At 39.7% G+C, this 15,151-nt stretch overlaps 1 protein-coding gene across 2 annotated transcripts in view; it reads right to left on the reverse strand.

Moving 5' to 3' along the window:
* The window catches only part of LOC124777442 (cilium assembly protein DZIP1-like), a 286,339-nt gene that overhangs the window by 230,953 nt on the left and 40,235 nt on the right, over nucleotides 1-15,151 (reverse strand). The window lies entirely within an intron of this gene.

Raw genomic sequence — 15,151 nt, forward strand, 5'->3', positions numbered from 1 at the left:
CTAGGGGATGTTTCCAGAATGAAATTTTCACTCTGTAGTGGAGTCTGAGCTGATATGAAACATCCTGGCAGATTAAAACTGTGTGCCGGACTGAGACTCAAACTCAGCACCTTTGCCTTTTGCGGGCAAGTGCTCTACCAACTAAGCTACCCAAGCACAACTCACGCCCCACCTCACAGCTTTAATTCCACCAGTACCTCGTCTCCTACCTTCCAAACTTCGCAGAAGCTCTCCTGCATACCTTGCAGAACTAGCACTCCTGGAAGAAAGGATATTGCGGAGACATGGCTTAGTCACAGCTTAGGGGATGTTGCCAGAATGAGTCGTGCTTGGGTAGCTCAGTTGGTAGAGCACTTGCCCCAAAAGGCAAAGGTCCCCGGTTCGAGTTTCGGTTCGTCACACAGTTTTAATCTGCCCGGAAGTTTCACTGAAAAAGCTGTTAATGCAGACAGTACCCAAGACTTGTGTGGTTTCTCAATCTGATTACATGTTTTTGTCACTGTCTGCTATGTAAAACAAAATAGGCCTGTCTAATATTGCAGCTATTGTAACAAACACCAAATAAACGAGACTGTTTTGGCACAAATGGTCATTTTTATAACACGAGAAAATATAATTCATGAAGTACCAATATCAAACGCTTATCAGGCCTACTACAAGCAAAAGGTTTTATGTTCGGAAATAGTTTCATACTTCATTCATACGCTCCAGCTTCTCAAGCATGAGATCGAAAAGTATTACTATGAAATTTTTATATAAATTTGGAATCGTCTTATTCTTCCCTAATTTGTGTGATGTCCCTGTTTCTTCTCCTTCCTCATTCTAACAAACAATCTTGTCATCACTAATTACGTAACTTATTCTCCAGTTAACTTCACTAACCCTGCCACAATCAACGGTTCAGTTATCCCGCGTTTATTCTCCGGTTAGGCGTTATTACTTAATCATACAATGCGTTTTCTGCGCTACTCCCAGAATAGAACTCGGGCAGCTGCTACCGGGGACGGTAGAACTGGTTCTTACTAGTGTAGCGGTCTGGCCTAAAATTTTCTATCAAAATTTCATTTTCTTGGATACACCAAGAAGAAAATACGAAATCTTTCTTACCTATCAATCCTGTGTCGTTTACTTCCACTCTGGCAATCTGAATCTATGGATTCTGCTGGTAATTATAACAACGCTGATCATTTGCAAACCCAGTCAACCACATAAACAAACAGCGATTGCCATTCACCCGTTCGGGTTTATTTTGCTCAGTTCGTAGCGCCCCGTCCCCTTCTGTCTGCAGGAAAGTTTATTTCTAGATGCAAAGGGGATACCCCTGGGAGATACATGACGTACACTATACACACATTCAAAATTTGTCTTATGATTCACTCAGAAATAAACTTAGAATATGCTCAAAAATGTTCAAAAACCAACAGGGATGCGTTTCAAAATCATATGACTAATCAACAGACCAATGTGCGCTGGATATAGGCGCTTTGTGAAACAAGGGTTTTTTCCTCTATGAATTTGGCGGCCCCCTCCCATTCCCTGAAATTGCCGCCCGGGGTAGATTCCCCGGTTTGCCCCCAGTGAATGTGGCAACTTGCACACGCCAGTAAAATTTTGCCAGGTAACATCTTGCTGCTTGTTGCTGCTGCTGCTTATACAGCTAACAGCCACACTTCTGCAGCCAGAAGCGGGGAGAAAGTACTACACATGCGCGACTCAACAGCGCATGCGCATGAGACCACCCACAACTGCTCAAATGAATCTAAAGTAAACAATTGTGACATCATGCTCATTGGAGACGGAGGCAATTTGTTGTTACGAAGCATTGCACAGTCTTCCTAAGGCCTTTAACACCTTTTGCTGTTGGCAGACGCTTGTATGAGCACCGTGTTTTGTTGTTTTATATGGCGCATTTCCTTTGCAACATAGGATTTTTTTTTTCTCATTCATGTTTCATTGCTGAAGTATTATTCTGCAGAAGTGGGATACATAATATCTTTTGTTAGAGTACTGTTTCTTACCAGTCAAAATTACAAAAATTTAACTGAAAGCCAAAACAAAAAAAATTCCTGAAATTCCAAAAAATTTACTGGTTTATCCCCGTTTTTTCCCAGATGAAAAAATTCCCGGGTTTTCCCCGGATCTCCAGGTAGTCCTGGGTCATAGACACATAATTACGACGGTCGCATTCCCCTCATTGGCAGGCAGTACCAATATACTCTTGTCAATGTTAAGATTCTTAATAGCTTGTACCTCTTCTTTCTTCAGATTACAAGCTGGTGGTTTAGCACAGCGCAGTATCCTGGATGTTTCAGTGTGTATTTCCTCAGTCCTTTCATAAGGAAGGGTCCGAATCACTGCTTCAGTGTTAGCAATGATGTCCTCAATAGGTATAGTTCACAGGATGATATCGAAATTCCCTCCTTTTTGAAGGACAGACACTTCCTTGTGATAGTGCACAGGAAGTACCAACAAACAGCCAGGATACAGCACCGATCTAAACCACCAACTTGCAATCTGAAGAAAGAAGAGGTACAAGCTTTTAAGAATCTTAACGCTGACATGAGTATATTAGTACTGCCTGCCGATGAGGGGAATGTGACTGTCGTAATGAAGACTGAAGATTATGCGCAGAAGATCCTAGACCTATTAGATCCGACAGCATACGGAAAACTAAGCGCAGATCCGGCGCAGCATATCGTATGGAATACGAATCAGTTAATCAAGGTGTCTTCTCTGCCGGCAGACATACAGAGAAACCTGCGCAACACAGAAGCCGTAACACCTCAGCTGTATGGATTACCTAAGATCCATAAGAACTGTGTTCCAATACTACCGATTGTTAGCGCTCCTAGCACGCTGAAGTATAAACTGGCAAAACACTTGGCCTCTGTACTCCAACCACACGTGTGGAAGATCAACTCATACACAAAGAACTCAGGACATTTCATTGAGAAGCTGAAGAAACTAAAACTTGCACCAAACGACATCCTGGTCAGCTCGGATATTGTTTCTTTGTTTATGAAAGTGCCACTCAGTGACGCTCTGAAGCACATTGGTTCCATTTTCCCGCAAGACATCACAAAGCTCTTCCATGCATGTCACACCACTAGCTATTTCACGTGGAATGGCGATTTCTACGAACAGCTCAAAGGCGTCACCATGGGTAGTCCTCTTAGTCCAGTGGTGGCCAACTTCTTCATGGAACAATTCGAAGCACAGGCACTGGACTTGGCGACTTGCAAACCTAAGGTGTGGTATAGATACGTCGATGATACTTTCGTTGTGTGGAGCCATGGTGAAGAACAGCTCGCTGACTTCCTAAGACACTTGAACAGCGTCCATACAAATATAAAATTTACCATGGAAGTAGAAAAGGACAAAAAACTGCCATTTCTAGATGTGCTGGTCACAAGGGATGGCAAAAACCTGGGACACAGCGTGTGTAGAAAACTGATACACACGGACCGATACCTGCACAAATTACCAAACCACCACCCAAGCCAGAAAAGAGGCATGATTAATACGCTCGTAACGCAAGCAGGACGAATATGTGAGCCGCAACACCTCAGATGCGAAATTCAACACCTGGGAAGTGTTCTGAGGAGCAATGGGTACTCCACAAATTCTATTAGAAGTGTAATAGAGCCAAACACTCAGCGAAGTAACGAATCAGAAAAAGAAATGTCGGGTATGGCCTTTCTGCCATACATTCCCAGAGTGACGTACAGAATCGGCCGTATATTGAGCAAACGTGGCGTAAAGACAATTTTCAAACCGACAAGAAAGATCAAAGAGTGTCTTAGATCGGCAAAGGAGGAAAGGGACCCACTTGCAATGTCGGGAATATACCGTATACCACGCACAAGCGGAAAAATTTGTCGGAATGACTGGACGATCAATCAACACCAGGATCAAAGAACATAAGCCACATTGCAGGCTGGGGCAGGTGGAGAAATCGGCCGTGGCAGAGCACGCACTGAATGAGACTGACCACGTAATAAAATTCGCCAACACAGAAGTTCTGGCTGTACAGAAACACTATCACACCTGCTTGTTCAGAGAAGCTGTAGAAATACACAAACACGGGAATAGCTTCACCAAGAAAGAAGAAAGCTTTAAGGTAAACGGATCCTGGCTTCCCGTACTGCAGCGAACAACCATCGCAGGTAGCAAGAGGAGAACCACACTGGGAATGACCGCGGAGAAGCCCTCTGACATTGGCGTGCCAGGTAAATATAGTCTGCGTCCATGAGCTCGGCTCCAGTTCATCACCAGCAATGGAGGGTGAAGCTTTGACAATGCCAGCCACTCGTGCTGGCGAAACGTCAGCAAAATCATCAGATGAATGTCGGCCAAAGAACTCGAGACAGATGCAAATAGGTAGTTTGTCAACAAGTGGCCACGAAGGCCTTAACAATTTTGTTATAAAATAATATTTCACTATTTGTTTCTTCAACAGCTAAAATTTACATTATTTCAGGAAAATTTCTCTGTACTGTGTGATCCAGCTGTTTTACTGTATCGGGTACTCCAGGTATTTGTACTTACCAAGTATTCAGCTTGTTTGTGGGTATCATAAAATACAAAAACATTTCAAAAATGGCTACAAATCAGTTCCATCACAAACTTATAAGCAACATGTTAATGTTAAGTAAGTTGATGGTGCGCAGATTGTTGGAAGAGGAACACAATGCTGGAAGGAGCAGGATTCAAGTGTGTACCCCAAAGAAGAAGAGGCAAAAAGAAAACATCTCATTAATGATGCGGATACATGTGTTTCTGGATGAAAGTAGCTACAGTACTATGGACAGTACAAATAAATATGAACTATACGAAAAATTAACAAGTTTTGTCACACAGAATTTGTCTTCAAGACTTCCAAGAAAGTTACGTGAAAAAATTTCCTGTCAGTGGGATATGGTTTTACAAGTGCTGGAATAAATGACTCATTATGTGCAAATGAGATGACATAATTTTAAAAATGGCCAGATTACATCAGAATTTCATGAAAAAATATTCAGAATCATGGGGGCCAGTGGTTTATTCAGGAAAAACATTGATTCATACACATCAGATAGTGAATAAATGTTTTCGAAATTACAGTTTGCAGGAAGTTTAGTTAAACAAAAGTGTCAGGCAATATTTAATTTTTGGGCTTTGCAGTGCAAAGACGTGTGACTGTGCTTCAGTTGTAAGAATACTGGGGTGTAACTGTTGCTAACATCCTCCCCCCTTGTCTCCCTCCTTATTTCTCTGAGAGAAACACAATGATCCTGTCATTCTGATCTTCAGTTCACTGCTGGATATTATATTGTAGCCAAGCTTTACTTCACACTGGCTACTGAAACTACAGCTTGATAATGGCTATACTACAAAGCAACAAACGAAAGACTGGGGACTCCATTTTAGCAATGTTAACACCTGTCGTGACTGTGAACTGTGATATAGTACCAAAATTACTGACTTGCCCCAGAAGCAGCATAATTTACTTTCATCAGGCTCACAACAAAATGAACCCATGCGATGTACTGGTTGTTAAGGCCCATTGCATTCAGCAGTGCTAAATATGCAGTTTAGGTAGTCATTCTTTGGGGTGAGTGGGAAGTCTGTAATGAGTAAACAGTCTGTACTCTATGTTCTAGGATAATTTAATTCCCCCCCCCCCCCCCCCCCCCCTCTCACAAGTCCTGCATATTTTTTTTTCTATTTAACTTTACACATTTAGTTCTGCAGGACTAAACTGAGGAGCAAAATTCCATGACCATGTAACGAGTCAGTACTCGAAAATAACACCAGAAAAGTTAATAACATGTAAAATACGTATTTTCTGTTTCCCAGCATTGACCCCCGAGACACTGACAACTTAACTGTAGCCCAGTCAGACACCATGTCATATCCCTTATCATTACATTTACTGTCTTATCTTAAACTAGTTTTATCTAATATGGGAAAAGGAGGAATCAATCAGACACAACACAAGTTCAAAAACATTGAGACAAGTAGATTTGTAGTGATTAGTGATGAGCACACAGAAGTGTGCACTTGTGAATTAATACTGAAAACTAGCTCACTTGCAATAGTAACTGTATACAGATCCCCACTAGGAAATTTTGAACTGTCTATGATGAATCTGGATTCTTTATTATGCAATCTAAATTAATTGGATAGACAAAAAGACTACTCACCAAGTGGCGGCAGATCACACATACAAAAGGAGGTTATAATTAGGCTCATTTTAACCTTATTTTATGTGTGTGTTCCGCCACCACTTGGTGAGTAGATTTTTTATCTATCCAATTAATTTATTTAGTCAAAAATTGATTGTTTTTGTTGTTTTACTATGCTATCTGTCAAACACCAGCAAGCATTTAAGGGTCTGTGGTGCCTTCAATATAGATTATCTAAAGGACTCTGATAGGAAAAATGATCTGGGAACCTTATTTGGATCCTACAATTTAATCTCAGTAATTAACTTTCCAATATGGGTGGATAAAGATAGTTGGACCCTAATAGATAATGTTTTCTTTGGTGATACACAAAGTAAGAAAACATACGTCTACCCAGTGACAAATGCTCTCTCTGACCATGATACACAATTAATTAGGACAGATAAGATAGGGTCTTACAGTATGGATACTCCTCAGTGGAAATCAGTCAGAATAATTGATGACTCCAGGACAAATGATTTTGAGAGCAGTTTACATGAGATGACCTGGGATGAAATTTATAATGAACCAAATGCTAACATAAAATTTAATCTATCTCGTGTTGTTATTGTGGTGCAGAGACTGGTTTGATGCAACTCTCCATACTACTCTATACTGTGCAAGCTTCTCCATCTCCAAGTAACTACTGCAACCTACATCCTTCTGAATCTGCTTAGTGTTTTCATCTCTTGGTCTCTCTCTACGATTTTTACCCTCTATGCTGTCCTCCAATACTAAATTGGTGATCCCTTGATGCCTCAGAACATGTCTTACCTACTGATCCCTTCTTCTAATCAAGTTGTGCCACAAATTTCTCTTCTCCCTAATTCTATTCAATACCTCCTCATTAGTTATGTGATCTACCCATCTAATCTTCAGCAATCCTCTGTAGCACCACATTTCGAAAGCTTCTATTCTCTTCTTGTCCAAACTATTTATCGTCCATGTTTCACTTCCACGCATGGCTACACTCCACACAAATAATTTCAGAAAAGACTTCCTGACACTTGCATCTATACTCAATGTCAACAAATTTCTGTTCTTCAGAAGCACTTTCCTTGCCATTGCCAGTCTACATTTTATATCTTCTCTACTTCAACCATCATCAGTTTTTTTGCTTCCCAAATAGCAAAACTCATTTACCACTTTAAATGCCTCATTTCCTAATCTAATGCCCTCAGCATCACTTGATTTAATTTGACTGCATTCCATTCTCCTCATTTTGCTTTTGTTAATGTTCATCTTATATCCTCCTTTCAAGACACCATCAATGCCATTCAACTGCTCTCCCAGGTCCTTTACTGTCTCTGACAGAATTACAATGCCATCGGCGAACCTCAAAGTTTTTATTTCTTCTCCATGGATTTTAATTCCTACTCCAAATTTTTCTTCTGTTTCCTTTACTGCTTGCTCAATATACAGATTGAATAACATTGGGGATACGCTACAACCCTGTCTCACTCCCTTCCCAACCACTGCTTCCCTTTCATGCACTAGACTCTTGCAACTGCCATCTGGTTTCTGCACAAATTGTAAATAGCCTTACGCTCCCTGTATTTTACCCCTGCCACCATCAGAATTTGAAAGAGATCCCATGATAAATTTATATAATTATCTGAAAATAGCTTTCTGTGTAAGCTAATCAGAAAAGACATCAAAAACAGCCATGCAAAAAACTATTGATCACTAGAAGGGATTAAAGTATTGTGAAAGAAAAGGGGAAATGTATCTGTTCTCAAGAACAAGTAGAGATCCTGGAGTAGCTGCATGCTACAAAAACTTCTCCAAATTGCTAAGAAAACTTGCCAAAAAAAGCAAGAAACAAGCAGTAATGTCAGAAATCAGTAATCAAGACAACAGACTTAAAAGACTATATGGAATGTAGTGAATCAAGACACACGATAACTAGCCACAGAGCAAGACAACATCACTATTGAACTGAATTGAAGGGCTACAAACGATGAGTCACAGGTAGCAAACATATTTAATAATCATTTCTCAAATATAACAGAGAGGATAAGGATGAACAGTTCTTGAGAAAAATCCCAGCAATAAGTTGAAGAAACAAATCTCATAAAATTCAATTACATGACTGTATCACCAACTTCTTGTATGGCTAACGGAGTCAAATGCCTTTTCAAAGTCAACAAAGGCAATGCAGAGAGGCAGTTGGTATTCATTCGCTCTGCTTATCACTTCACTAATGGTCAGAATGTGGTCAATAGCGCTAAAATTGCTTCGGAATCCTGCTTGTTCTATAGGTTGGGCTGAGTCTAGGGTGGAACTAATTCGGTTTAACAAGATCTTTGTGAAAATTTTGTACAAAATTGAGAGCAAGCTGACAGGACGGTAGTTTTTAATATTGTGAATACTTCCTTTCTTGTGTATCAATATAATCTTAGCCTTGTTCCACGATAATGGGATTGAAGCATAGTGCAGGCAGGAAGTAAATACTTTTGCCAAGTGATTTATTGTTACCTCTCCTGCCAGTTTTAAGATGTCAACACTGAGCTCATCATCACCCGGCACTGTTCCCTTCTTCATGGTATCTAGAGCACACTTGACTTCCGATGGGAGTATATCTGGAACACTAGGTACATCATTTAATTTAGATACACTCAAATTTTCCCTTGGATTGCTATACAAATTGCTATAAAAGTCTCTGATGAACTTCAAAACCTCCTCCTTTTCAGTGATTCGACTGTCATTTCCATCGAGTGCGATGATCTGCTTATTACCGATTGTAAGTTTGCATTTGGCTGACTTTAAACTTGTGTTGTTCTCCAAGCTTGCTCGTAAGGTGTCTTCAGTGAATTTCTGTATGTCAGTTTTCATTTCTCTTCTCACTGCCTTACATAGTTCAGAATACGATACCATGTCACGATCGGTTTGGATTTTCATTTCTCTCCTCTGTTGTAAAAGGGTTTCAGTTTTGGCACTGAATTTCTTTGGTTGTTTATTTTTTTGGCATAGGCCACCGACTTCTTGTGCACTTGAAACAATCATTTCCACCAAATCACCATCTTTAGTTATGTGGAACTTGCTTTGGAGGACTTCTTGGAATTTCGAGGAACGTTCTTCCAGATTTTTGAGGTTGATTACCCTTCTCTTCCCCTTTCATAAGTTTATTCCTTTCATTTCTTACATTGAGTTCGACCCTTGCTCTCACAAGACAGTGATCACTGCCAGTGTTGAACTGATTTAGCACTGATACGTCTTTTACAATCTGTGGAATGTTTGACAGAATAAAGTCTATCTCATTTTTGACACTGAAATTTGGGCTCCTCCAAGTCCATTTTCGGTCAGGGTGCTTGTTAAAGAACGTGTTCATGATGGACACACTGGTGTACTCAGCGTACTGGACTAATCTCTCACCTCTATCATTTCAGTCGTCAATCCCATAGTTGCCCACCACTGTGTCGCCTTGTTTCTTGGTGCCAACTTTTGCATTGAAATCGCCAATGACCATCTGGAAGTGACAATCGCTACCTTTTTTACAGGTGCTATCCAGACTTTCATAAAAGGATTCAATTTCTTCGTCATGGTGACTTGAGGTGGGAGCATACACCTGAACAATCTGTATTTTGTACCTATTCGACACCTTCAGGACCATTCGAGCTGTCCTGCTGGAAGTTCCTCCTAAGACAGATACTCTATCAGCAATATTCTTGTTGATTAAGAACCCAACTCCATTGAGTTTTCCTTCTGGGTCGCCACAAAAGTAAAACAAGTTGCCAGACTGCAAACTGAGACAGTCTTCCCCTTTTCGGCGTACTTCGCTTAAACCGACAATACTCCAGTTGATTTTTGTAAGCTCTTTGTCAATCTCTTCTAGTCTGTCGTTGCCTATTAGAGAGCGATAGTTATATGTACAGACTTGAAGAGTCTGTATCTTCTTCTCAGCACCACTGAGATCCGACTGTGGGGCTATTACTTTGGAAAATTTAACATTAATGTCACACAACATAACTCGAAGGTGAGAAGGGAAACTTAGGACAGCACAGAGAACCATGGAGAGATCAATGCTGGGCTATACAAGAAAGGACAGGAAAAGGGCAGATGACATCCGGTCTGTGACGAAGGTTAATGACATCTTAGAGACAGTAGGTTCCTTGAAATGGCAGTGGGCTGGGCATGTCGCAAGAAGAAAAGACAACAGATGGACGAAGCTAGTACTGGAGTGGAGTCCGAGAGAGCACCGGAGGCCTAGAGGAAGACCACCAGACAGATGGGACAAAGACATCAAGAAGATCGCTGGCAACACCTGGCAGAGAACTGCCCAAGACCGTCCCACTTGGAGAAGACTGCTGAAAGCCTACCTGAATCCACGACTCGAAGAGGCCACATTATTTAATGATCGAATTGGCTGATGATGATGATGATGATGATGATCACCAACGTCTCCTGCTGAAATTAAGAATATATATATCCTCTCAAAATAAAAACTCATCTGATTTTGTCAGTGTTTCCAATTTATGACTTTGATCTGTTACACCGCTGACATCATTTTCGAACGGTTTGAGAGAGTTAAGCATTCTATAATAGTAGCTCACCTGAGCAACAATAATATTCTCAGCAAATCACAATTTGGATTTCAGAAGATTTACTCCACTGAAAATGTCATTTACACGTTAACTCACCAATTTTTACAAGCTTTAAATTATGAAATAGTGCTGGTTCATACTTTCTGTGATTTACCTAAGGCAGATAACTGTGTGAATAACAGCATTCTCCCACATAAACTGAAGTTTTATTGGACTGATTGTATAGCCAACCAATGAATAACATCATATCTAACAAAAAGAATGCAGAAAGTTGTTCTTAGTAACTCAACCAATGAAGACATTATTGTCACTTGTGAGAAATCACATATGGGGTTCCCCAAATAATCTTCCATCTAACATACAACAATCAAAATTAGTTATTTTTGCAGATGAGATGGCATTGTAATCAATCCAAGCATACATACAGAAATGGAAGAAATGGTAAACAAAGTTCTTAAAAGTATCATTGAGTGGCATTCTGCAAATGGTATCCCCCTCAATTTTAAAATGAAAGAATATATTCAATTCTGCACATAAAGAGATACTACACCAATGATAAGCATAACACAGAGTGAGGAAATAATAAAATGGTAAAAGCTTTAAAAAATTCTTGTGTGTCCATATTGATGATAATTTAAACTGGAAAAAGTGCATTCTGGAACTCCTAAAACAACTTAGTTCAGTCACATTTGCACTTAGGATCATTGCAAATCTTGGGATGAGTGTTGGGCTAACATGCTATCACAGTGCTTTAGTACCTTACTAGATACCCTGTCATATCCACGAGTCTTTAGTCTTCAACAATTTAATTACTGACTCAATCTCCCCCTTGTACAACAGTTTATCACAATGAATAAAAAACATGTGTGTGTGTGTGTGTGTGTGTGTGTGTGTGTGTGTGTGTGTGTGTGTGTGTGCGCGCGCGCGCGCAGGACTATTGCTGTAAAATATTTTACTTCTAAATTATACATATTTAATTATTGTCATCCTCAATACACTCTCCTCCTCTATCCATACGGAACTCCATGCAAATCTTCCATTGATAGAAAAAGTATTGGAAGTCTCTATCCGTGTGCTCCTGGAAGACACATGCCGCTGTTTCTTTCAATGCTTCAATGGACTGATATTCTGTTTAATGCGGTACACGCAAGTGCGTTGTCTTGATGCAGAACCCAAGACTTATTCTTACACAATTCAAGTCTTTTTTTCTTATTTTCTCAGAGTTGAGCACGGACCTCAAGGCAGTAATGTTGGTTAATAGTTTGATCTTCAGGAACCCAGTGAAGATACACAAATCCATAAAAAAATCTTCATTGCTTTGAATCTTGGATTGCCTCATTCAAACTTTTTTCGCTCTTGGTGAAGTTGAGCACTTCCAATGCATGAATCGGCACTCAAAACATGGATCATATATGAAAAACCAAGATCAATCATGTTTTCAATTTTTCCAAGGAATTAGGATCATTTCTGATGGTAATCGAAGTGTCAGTACAATAATTTTCACAAGGTTCATTTTGTTCAACCTTGAGAATTTTTGGCACCAGTTTCACATCCAATTTTCTCATGTTACACTCGTTATGTAAAATATGCTTTATGTATTCTTTCTCAATTCCTACAGTTTCAGCATTTGACTTAATACTCAATCATTGGTCAGATCGAACCACGTTACCTTTTCTATACTTTTCATATGTTTTGATTTTAAGGGCATCCAGAGTGTAAGCCATTTTCAATGTATTCTCAGCTGTATTGGAAACCCATGAGACAGTCAAAAACTTGTGTGCGCGATAAACAGTCTTTGCCACGCACTTCTTTTAGTAAAATATAGTTTTCAGTAGCAGTTTTTAAAAGTTTCATATGAAACTTCATGACAATTCATTGATCTATTATTACACTTATCATTTTCCTGGTAAAAGGAAACAACAGCTCTTACACAAATGAAAGCTATGGCCACACTGATTTGTCTACAGAAACCAGAGTTACTGCATTCAACTGAGAAAGCTTCATGCTTCACAGCTACTGGTTGTTCATTTTTGGTGCAAGCATACTACTTCTGTGACAGCATCAATCCCATCATTTTATAGCCGCACTTTGTACACTGATCAGCTAAAACATAATGAACATTTGCTTAGTAGCATACTGATTCCACTTTGGAATGCAAGACAGCAGTGATTCTAGCTAATATGGATTTGACAAGCCCTTGGTAGATTTCCAAGGGCATCAGATGTCTACACAAGTCACGTAATTTATGGACTGAAGGTCAGTTGGTGCAGAGTTGATCCCCAATATATGCCACGTTTTCCAATCAGTTTCAAATGATTGAAAGTTGGTGGCCAAGAAATCAATGTGAGTTTATCATCACATTACTCAAACCACTTTAGCACAATTCTGGCATATGTGGAGTTATCTTGCTGGACGATGCTGTTGCTGTTGGGGAAGAATCCTTCATGAATGCATGCAGGTGGTCCATAATGTCCATGCAATCCACATTTGTCATGGTGCCTTTGATTACCACAACAAGTCCAATGGAACCCCACGTCAATCTCCCACACACTCTAATACTGCTTCCACTTGCCTATGTGCATGGCAGGCATTTACCTAGATGATGACTTAACCACACAAAACCAGTTAACTGGTGTAACAAGTAATGGTATTCACCCGACCAGACATGTTTCCACTGATGCACAGTCCAATCTTGATGATTCTGTATCCTCTACAATCATCACTGACAGTGTCATAAGGTCAACATGGGAACACTTAGGAGCCAATGTTGAACTTGAGCCTGCATCAGCACTGTGCCTGCACCATCATTATACTCAGCCACAAGTCGTTGCCTATCCTTCTTCCAGAGCTCGCAAATGCCCGACCTCTACGATATGTGACAAGGTGTGGATGCCCAATAATGTGTCAACCACTCGTGGTTTCACCACCCTTTAATCACTTACAAGACTCTTTCCCTCTTGTTCGTGCGGTAAGTCTCCCCTGAACTGCGGTTCTGGGTGACTTTCCCCTAATCTACCCCTCTTTTTAGACCTCTGCAGTCCCTTTCCTTTACCCCTCTTCCTTCCCCTTCAACCCTTCTGCCTGACGAAGGAGCCACTGGCTGCGAAAGCTTGCCTAATTACAACCCTCTTTTATGTGTGTTTTCTGCCACCATTTGGTGAGCAGACCTTTTATCTATCCAATTAAATTATTTTGCAATTATATTGTAGAAAATTGATTAATAGAGTTGACAGCATAGTCATGTTACCAAATTTTATCAGTACCTACTCACCTCTAATGTAGATGCTGTCTTACAGTTAGAGATACAACATACAAATGTGATGATGACAAGCATATTATGTTACATTATTTTTAGGGTTTGACATGTATTAAAGCACAATTAGTTCCATTTTATAATAGCCAAATTGTCAAAACTGCAATAGTGGGTTGTTAAAATAAAGAATTTTACCATCAAAGGTAAATGTGATGTTATTTTACAAAGTTTTGCTTGACTGTGAAACCCAGCTATGAGAAGCTAATATTTCTATTAACATTAATTGCTGTGTAGGATAGCCCACTATCCTACATCCATTCATACACTAGGTCCTTTCTTGCCCTAACTAAAGCAAAACATATGTGGTCAGTGAGAATTTTAATAGAAATGTAGATCTCTCATACAACGCCAACAAGTTTATAGGACTTATATCTTTTGTGTTCCCTTTCCTATTATTAATTAAAGGTATTACAATCTTTTTTACAATCACATACAATTTTCTTAAACAAACACTATGTAAATAATTCTCCAAGTATTACATTCACCATATTATACTGTCTTTCTTGTTATTCCATTTTTCCGAGATGTTTCCATTGTTCGGTGTTCTGAACTGGGGGAACTATGCAGAAGTTTTTAGATTCTTTTAATTTCTTTATGTCTTCCATAGGATCACTGGCACCATCTGCCTTCCTCCAACCTATGAACTGTCTTACCCAGACAGTTATAGAGGGAGTTGCAGTTTATTAGACTGCAAATAATGATACAACTTCAGATTTTTCACATACAGAAAGAAATAATAACAGACAAAATCCTGGAACTGATTGATACTGAACCTTCAACCTCTAGGTTTGTAGTCCAGTACTGAGCAAACAACATTAATGTTCTTATTTTTACATGCTTTTGGAAGTAGAGGTACAGTATAAAATCACAGAATAAAATGTAGTTCCCTGTAATACCAATTTTGTACAAAATCTGGTTATAAACAAAGTTTTAAGCTACCCCTCCAGCAGCAAGACTAAAAAACTATCAAATGAAACCAGTCCCCTGAGTGTGCCACAAAAAGCTGTCTGTGGGAGAAACTTAGTGATCTCAAATCCACACCACAGTATTTAAGAACAGGTTAGTTTGTAAGAAAAAAAATTACTACA

The sequence above is a fragment of the Schistocerca piceifrons genome, chromosome 2 (genome assembly GCF_021461385.2).
Source record: "Schistocerca piceifrons isolate TAMUIC-IGC-003096 chromosome 2, iqSchPice1.1, whole genome shotgun sequence".
Lineage (NCBI taxonomy): Eukaryota > Metazoa > Arthropoda > Insecta > Orthoptera > Acrididae > Schistocerca > Schistocerca piceifrons.